The 8,782-nt window shown below is 41.2% G+C and overlaps 1 long non-coding RNA gene across 1 annotated transcript; it reads right to left on the reverse strand.

Moving 5' to 3' along the window:
• Nucleotides 1-4,234: 4,234 nt before the first annotated feature.
• LOC133618087 (uncharacterized) lies at nt 4,235-5,363 on the reverse strand. The gene is made up of 3 exons (XR_012050970.1): nt 5,329-5,363; nt 5,162-5,241; nt 4,235-5,036 (listed from the first exon to the last, which is right to left on the reverse strand). It is a non-coding gene; the product is annotated as an uncharacterized lncRNA (long non-coding RNA).
• Nucleotides 5,364-8,782: the final 3,419 nt, after the last annotated feature.

Genomic DNA, 8,782 nt, shown 5'->3' on the forward strand with positions numbered 1-8,782 from the left:
CTTAGGCTGCTGCCCCCGCGACCCGACCTCGGATAAGCGGAAGAAGATGGATGGATATATATATATATATATATATATATATATATATATATATATATATATATATATATATATATATATATATATAAGCCAATTAAATTTCATGAATATATATATATTCATGAAATTTAATTGGCTGATAAAATAATCTTATTATTGTGTGAATGTCACAATGCATTCACACATGTAACATTCTACACCAAAAATCATCTATTTATTATCGTGTGAATGTCACAATTCTCACCCGACTCAAACCATTCCACCATCCACACACTCCACTCATCCTGGATATTCACTCAGATATTCACTCAGTGGCCTAGTGGTTAGAGTGTCCGCCCTGAGATCGGTAGGTTGTGGGTTCAAACCCCGGCCGAGTCATACCAAAGACTATAAAAATGGGACCCATTACCTCCCTGCTTGGCACTCAGTATCAAGGGTTGGAATTGGGGGTTAAATCACCAAAAATGATTCCCGGGCGCGGCCACCGCTGCTGCCCACTGCTCCCCTCACCTCCCAGGGGGTGATCAAGGGTGATGGGTTAAATGCAGAGAATAATTTCGCCACACCTAGTGTGTGTGTGACAATCATTGGTACTTTAACTTTAACTTTAACTTTATATTCAAGCAAACATGTTTCCCGGTTCAGAAAATTATTGGATTACCCGGAGTTATCAGGACTGTTTGCCCATTGCACATGAATGGGCAATACACAAACTTCTTCATACACCACATTTCTCGTCCGAACCATTCCACACACACTGCACTCACCCTGGACATTCAAGCATTTCACTTTCACACGCTATACCAACTGGATTTGCACAGATTCTAGTTTTCATTGAAACTGCTGTGTTTGAACAAAATCGACTTGTCTCCCTGAATACTTTGGGAGTATCGTAGTCGCTGTTCGTAACTCTTTTTCCTTCTCTTTGAACGTGTTTTTTACCGAAGTGATTGTGAGCAAAGTTCCTTCACATTTCCACTTCCTATGTTGTTTCCTCAGCTCCTCATATAATCACATCCAAAAAAGTGCATTCTCGGCTAACAAGACTTTCTGACACTTCTGAGTCCCGTCCATTAGGCAATACTTCAGCGGGAAAATCCCAAAGCACTCTCGGGGAGGGATTTCACTAAACCTGGTACTTATTCTCATGATGCTTAAGAAAGTAAAGCTCTTTTAATAGCTTTGCCTGACACTTTGACAGTGGAATATGCTTGGCTCGTGTCGAGCAGATGGATCCGAGCCGGGGGGGGGTGGGGGTGTTGAGGGTCTGCCCGTCGTAACACCTCACCCTGGTCCAAAGAACACACTCTCTCCAGCGTTGGATGATAAACCTGAAGGCGACGTTTCTCCAGCCTGCTTGTGATCCAACCCACTCAGCACTCGTTTACAATTTGCGGAGGACTTTGTGCCACCCCAGCAGGAGATTTAAAAGTAAAAGTGAAAGGTCGTGGCTCAGCAGGCGACTGCTTACTGAGAGTGACAGACAGCTTTAATTAATGATTTGTTGTAATATTGACTGCATTTCTGACAGGGGTTTGTGTTTCCAGACCACAGCAAACGTAACCCAGCTTGCATAGACTGTAATAAATCCATTAGAACAGGGGTGTCAAACTCAAATACAGATTGGGCCAAAATTTAAAACTGAACAAAGCCGCGGGCCAAGGTTGAACAAATTAACCTTTTAATAGGGACCCAAACAAGTTTTGCATCGAATATTGAACAACCAAGGCTTATATAACTTTATAGTGACATGCAAAATTGAGTTTCAAATTATAATAATAATAATAATTAAAAAAATATCAATGACATACCATTACAATTTAAATAAAAATTGAATGCCTCTTTTCTATTTGCAGCCTTCTGAGGTAAATATCAACATTAACTTTTTCCACAGGCTAATAAATTTGAAAATAAAATAACAATGAATAAACCAACCATTCAGGACCTTAAACTGCTCAGTTTGCAACACACTGATCTAATCTGATGTGCCCAAGCCAGATACCTGGCATCTTTTCTTGAATGCTAATTCATTAATGTCGGGGCTCAGGCTTTGAGCTGAGGCAACCTTCATTATTGAATGAAGGTGTTCATCAGTCATTACATATCGTATTTCACCCGGACCACAGTCTTGGGGGCGTGCCTTAGTGGCGTTTAACGTCCTCTACAAGCTGTCGTCACGTCCACTTTTCATCCATTCTAACAACGTGCCGGCCCGGTCACAAGATATGTGCAGCTTCTGTACGAACACACACGTGAATGCTATGCATACTTGATCAACAGCGATACAGGTTACACTGAGGGTGACCGTATAAATAACTTTAACACTGATAGAAATATGTGCCGCACTGTGAATCCACACCAAACAAGAATGACAAACACATTTCGGGAGAACAACCGCACCGTAACACAACATAAACACAACAGAACAAATACCCAGAATCCCATGCATCCCTAACTCTTCTGGGCTACATTATACACCACCGCTACCACCAAACCCTGCCACCCCCCCCCCCCCCCACCCCCCCCACCCCCATCCGTGCGTCGGTTAAGGTGGGCGGGGTTTGGTGGTAGCGGGGGTGTATAATGTAGCCCGGAAGAGTTAGGGATGCATGGGATTCTGGGTATTTGTTCTGTTGCGTTTATGTTGTGTTACGGTGCGGATGTTCTCCCGAAATGTGTTTGTCATTCTTGTTTGGTGTGGGTTCACAGTGTGGCGCATATTAGTAACAGTGTTAAAGTTGTTTTATACGGCCACCGTCAGTGTGACCTGTATGGCTGTTGACAAGTATGCCTAACAGTCACTTAAGTGTGTAGGCAGGGGCTGCATACAACATGTGACTGGACCGGCACGCAGTTAGTACGGTGAAAAAGTGGACGCGACGACAGGTTGTAGAAGACTCTAAAGGTAGTGTCATCACGGCACGCCCTCAATATTGTTGTCCGGGTGAAAATCGGAGAATGGTTGTCCCGGGAGATTTTCGGGAGAGGCACTGAAATTCAGAAGTCTTCCGGAAAAATCGGGAGGGTCAGCAAGTATGCAGCTGAGCCGCATCAGAGTGATCAAAGATCTGCATGCGGCTCCGGAGCCGCGGGTTGCCGACCCCTGCTCTAGCAGAATGAGAGCATCACAAAATTCAATAACTTTCTTGTCATACCAGCCCACAAGGGAAAGCTATTTTATTTACAATTGTGTTATAGGCAATTATAAGTTGCTTGCAGCAATGCAAATAACGTTCTACACTCTTAGAAATAAAAGTGCTAAGTAGAACCATATAAGGTTCTTCGGCTCGTCCTCATAGAGAACCCTTTTTGGCTCCAGGTAGAACCTTTTTATAAAGGTTCCACCTGGAACCCTTTTGGAGGGTTCTACCTAGAACCCAACATGAAGGGTTATACCTAGAACTGTGTGTGTAAGGTTCCACCCAGAACCCCCCATGAGAGGTTCTACAAAGAACCCACGCAGGGAGTTCCACTAAGAACCCTTTGATGTTTCAAGGGTTTCATCTAGAACCCACACAGGGAGTTCCACTAAGAACCCTTTTGTATTTCAAGGGTTTCATCTAGAACCCACGCAGGGAGTTCCACTAAGAACCCTTTCGTATTTCAAGGGTTTCATCTAGAACCCACACAGGGAGTTCCACTAAGAACCTTTTCGTTTGTCATGGGTTTCATCTAGAACCCATGCAGGGAGTTCCACTAAGAACCCTTTCATGTTTCAAGGGTTTCATCTAGAACCCACACAGGGAGTTCCACTAAGAACCATTTCGTTTGTCAAGGGTTTCATCTAGAACCCATGCAGGGAGTTCCAATAAGAACCCTTTCATGTTTCAAGGGTTTCATCTAGAACCCACACAGGGAGTTCCACTAAGAACTATTTCATGTTTCAAGGGTTTCATCTAGACCTGACACAGGGGGTTCTAAAAACATCCCTTTTCAAAGGTTTTCACCGATAACCGTCTTGTCTTCTGAGGGTTCTATAAAGAACCATATTGTATTCTACAGATCAGTTTAATTCATAGTATGTTGTGGTCATTTATCATGTTGACATTGAACAAACATTCAAAACATTTTAATGAGAAAAACATTTATTTAAAGATAGTCCAACAAAACAGGAAAGGCTGTGTAGGTCCCAGGGGAGAACAGGTCAAAAGTCAGCATAGGTCCGGTGGAATCAGCAACATGACAGGCCAGACACATCATGCTGTCCTCAGTAGGTGAATTTGTGTAAATAAATCTCCAGCAATGGTGACATGGCAGAAAGAGACACAAAATAGTTTTAGTTCAATCAATCCAAGGTGCACTTACTGCGCCTTATTGTAAGCTATCTACAAACAATAAAATAATGCATGGTCCAATGAAAAGAATCAGTGTACATACTGTATGTACTAATTGTGACAGTGGAACAGAATCATGAGAAAGTGAGGGAATCCCACAAAGTTTTCACATTGATTTAAATAATGTTGAAATACTTTTCAGTGTTATGTAACAAGTACTCAAAATGTTACGTATTGTAACAATAATGGAAATCTAGAGACGTCACTATGCCAAAATCAAACAAAATGTATTGGTCCAAAATATGTATTAAATAAGGGATATTTTTTTTATCAATATGTACAAACAAAGGGCAGCAGCAGGAATTTGACCATTAACAAGAACATAAAGTATGAAATCCCATGCTGCAACACATCTACTCACTACTCCCCACTTCCGACACAGTTGTATAGTCTCTTCACTGAAATGGGTACAACACTGTGGTCCTTGATCCCCAACACAAATCTTTCAATGAAAATAAGAGTTTTTCTCAGTTCCTTTGGGTACTGGACAGCAAAAACAATATAGAGTGACATTAATGCACTCATAGCATATGATTTGTCCATGCTGCTGTCCTCAGTCAAAACCTGTATACCATCCAGGTATAGGACTATCCTTTGTGCCTGCAAAGGGTTCCCCTCGTGTGTGTTATGGAGCATGATTGCTGGAGTAGGCACGCTTGGCTCCTATGCAATAAAAACAGATACATGTCAGTAAATAAAACCTGCTGTGAAAACAGCAAAATGACTCAATGTTGCCATAATATGGATAATGCCAATTCCTAAATCTTGACCTTAAATGCAGTATTTACCTCCAGTAGAGTGTATAGAAAGGATGAGTCCTCTCTGAAAATGGAAGGCAGCAGTAGAATTGCTGCATCCCTAATGAGTCCTGAGGAAATAAAATTATTCTGTAATATTTTTAGTTTTCAGAAATACAGATTGTGGCTCCTATAGATACACATATAGGCCTAGATACCTCGTCTTACTGAATCATCCAGGCAGGCATTGATTTGGCAGCAGTCCTTTAGGTCACACATAGATGCTCTTTGAACCATCTTCGTTGCCATTCGAACCAGCTCTGTGACCATTCTGCGATCAGCTTCTACAAGGAATTGCTCCTTCATCTCCCACAGAAGCTGTAAGGAGGGATAAAAAGTGTCATCTCAAAATACTTGATGATCATAAATGAAATAATACACATACAATTAAATATGGTCAATTCAATGCTTGAAGATACCAACTATTTTAGGAAGCTTCAGTGCGGGAAACTTTTCGATGATTTCCTCTGCCTTGGCAGTTGCCACGAAAGTCTTTCGGTATGCATAGGTTCGTCTCATTCTCTCCTTTAAAGAGTTCAGATCTGGGTGTACCTTAAGCATCTCTGTAGACATTTCATTGATATGAGCTTCAATGCTCCTTTCATCCCCTCTACATTCTTCACTCTCCTGAGCCTATATGCATTCAAGAAAAATGACAAGCAATATAGTAAGAGGTAACCATTAAGATGAGGTGTACATGTTTTTTAAAAAGTTATATAATATGGAAGAATCATCCTCTCTGTAACCTTCGTCTTGTGTTATCTTTCTGCTACCACTATGTTGGAGACCAAGCTCAAGCCCAGTCTCCCTGCTCCTCCTACCCGCACATTAGTGTGTGCTCAACATGGATGTATTAGATCCATGGTGCACACCAGCCCATCCATCCCTCCAAAGACGAGCTAGATGGCGACCGCATTGCCGCTACCGACAATGTTAAAGCTCCTTCTAACATTGACAATTTATACTATAATGTTTCATTAAAATAACAACTACGATAACCTTTTTAGGATGATTTAAGATTAATTGTACAGATATATTGTAACCTATTTTGTTATGGCAGCTCTCAGCAGAGCTTTGTCAGGTATTGTATTGTTTGACCACAATACAATTTGTTTGTTTGTTTTCTACAAGAAAACAAACAAATAAGCAAACAAACAAAACATAACAAGAAACAAATGCTTAGTCCACCTTTTACCATAAAAGTCCTCAGCTAGGGTCAAGCATGCTGAAATAAGATATTATATTTAGCTCACCTTGATTCTCGGAAGTTTCTTCTGTTCTCTCTCCTGTTCTTCTTTGTTCTGTTCTGTTCACAGTAATCACTATTGGTATGTCACACCTGGTTTGTAGGCAGGGAAGACCAGACCATGTGGTGCAATCCATGGGGCAACCAGCTCTTAACTCACACATGACAGCCACCATCATGCCAGCTCCCTGGCCCAACACACCAAACCTTGCCCTTTCCCCTGGGAGTTCAGGGTTCAATTCCCAGCATCAACAAACCCTGATGTAGTAGCCTAAATGTCAGCATTACGGTGTGTTTTTTGCATCAGTTAAGGCTTGGCCTCTGACATCAAAGACCGTCTATCAATGAACTTATGTGCAGCTTCACAACTGGACTAAGCCAGTCAGCAGGGTACAGCAGCCATGGGATGAGGACGATCATGGAAAAGTATGAGGAGGAGACAAATACATGAGTAAAATTGTCTGTAAAATAAGTGTTTAATATTTTTTTAATTGTCTGTCACTAATCCACACATCACCTCAGTATGCATTAACATGGTCACTCTGCATCAACCAGGCCTTGAACTCACAACTTCAAACTGTATCCCTAGATCACCTGACTTGTAACAAACTTTCAAAAGCCTTTGTCCAGTGAGTCGTATAGCTCACTTAGATGCCCCAGAAAGAGGGGTTATATCCTTGCCGCAGGGACCACCTTGCTAGTTCTTTGCTGTGTGTCATTTCCTCCTGAAGAAGGGAGTAGTGTAACTAAACTAAATAAACACAATAATAACTGCTGTGCAGTGATGGGTCGGGTCCGGGCGATTTTTGGCAAATTAAGGCAATTCTGAGCAACAAACAGGAAAACAGGAAGGCAAGACAGTTGAAATTATAAAGTTCCTTTTGCACCAGCTGAGGCTAAAATCCACAACAATAGAACCAAAGACTGTGGTCTATCATGCTGAGCTAATTGGCAAGTGACAATTCAACAGTGGCTTCACAAATTGATTAAGCCATTCACTGTTGTGCATGCAGATTTGAAACCACTGTAAATATATCAGTTATCAAGACAAAAATCTGAAAATACACATATTGCATCCAGACAGAATGGAGATATTGGTAATTTGATTTTTTAATTGATTCGATTTGCTCCATAAGTTAATAACTGATGTTTAATCTATCAAGACTCTAAAATGTATATGTTTGCTTCACAAAGACCATCTGGCATTTTCATGAGCTGTCATCACCACCTTTGTCAGGGCTTGAACCCAGGTTCTTTGGCACCAAGAACCAGCTCCTAAATCACTGAGCTATTTCTCAAACGGAATCACCAGCCAGACAGCAGTTGTCAAAAATGGTCCTCCCAGTCACAGCTAATCTTTGCCTGAGTCAACAAGATTTGCTGATGAAGATCTTGCTTTCTTATAATTAATGGTTGTGGAAATAAATTGGTAACAGAACACTGCCATTATTTGTATGTCTGATCAGAAGGTGTAAGGTAATAGACTAGTATGGTGGACCTGATGACTGAAGGCAGCCAGCTGGTTAGCTCAGTCACTATTGCCAGTGACTTTAGACTGGGTGGCAGGTGTTCAAATCCCAAGATGGGCAGTTATGTTACAATTTGATCAACAGGATCTGGGGTAGAAGAGTTTGCTTTAAAATAAACAAAAAAATTGTATATGAAAAGTATTTGTATCAGTAGTCACAAGGAAATGTATTTTGCACCATTATTGGCAAATGTTATCAGGAAGTATGTCCCTGGTGACACAGGATCTTACCCATGCTGTCAACAATCCCTGAAGAACTCTTTCTTCCAAAAACGGTTCTCTGGATCAAAATAGTTCTTACTGGAACCCTTAGTGTTAGTGAGAACCCTTTTTAAACCAATTATTCAGAAAAGGGGTTTCAAAGGGTTCTCTGGATCAAAATGGTTCTTACTGGAACCATTAGCGTTACCAAGAACCCTTGAAAAACCCTTTCTTCGGGAAAGGGTTTTTCAGAAGCAAATGGTTCCAGTTAGAACCTCAGCCCTTGTAGAAGAACCCTTTTGGAACCCTTATTTCTAAGAGTGTAAGGTCATAGCACTTCTGCTAAAATGGTTGTCAGACATCTGTGGCTGGCATCAAACCATACAGCGAGCATTCTCAGTTACGGGTTACTTCTTTGTGTTCCCACTGCTGTCTGGGTATTTAAAAGGTACCATGAGTCAAAGTAACCTTGTAAATAGCTTTAAAAAAATATACAATTTAACTTTAAACACTGTGTAAACTTAGTACATAAGCATTAACTTTGAAGAGTAGCAGATAATAAAATACTATCGAACAGGGGTGGGAGAATTAAAGCCTGTGGGCCACATCTGGCCCGCCAAATATTAAAACAAGATTG

This window comes from Nerophis lumbriciformis, linkage group LG18, assembly GCF_033978685.3.
Source record: "Nerophis lumbriciformis linkage group LG18, RoL_Nlum_v2.1, whole genome shotgun sequence".
Lineage (NCBI taxonomy): Eukaryota > Metazoa > Chordata > Actinopteri > Syngnathiformes > Syngnathidae > Nerophis > Nerophis lumbriciformis.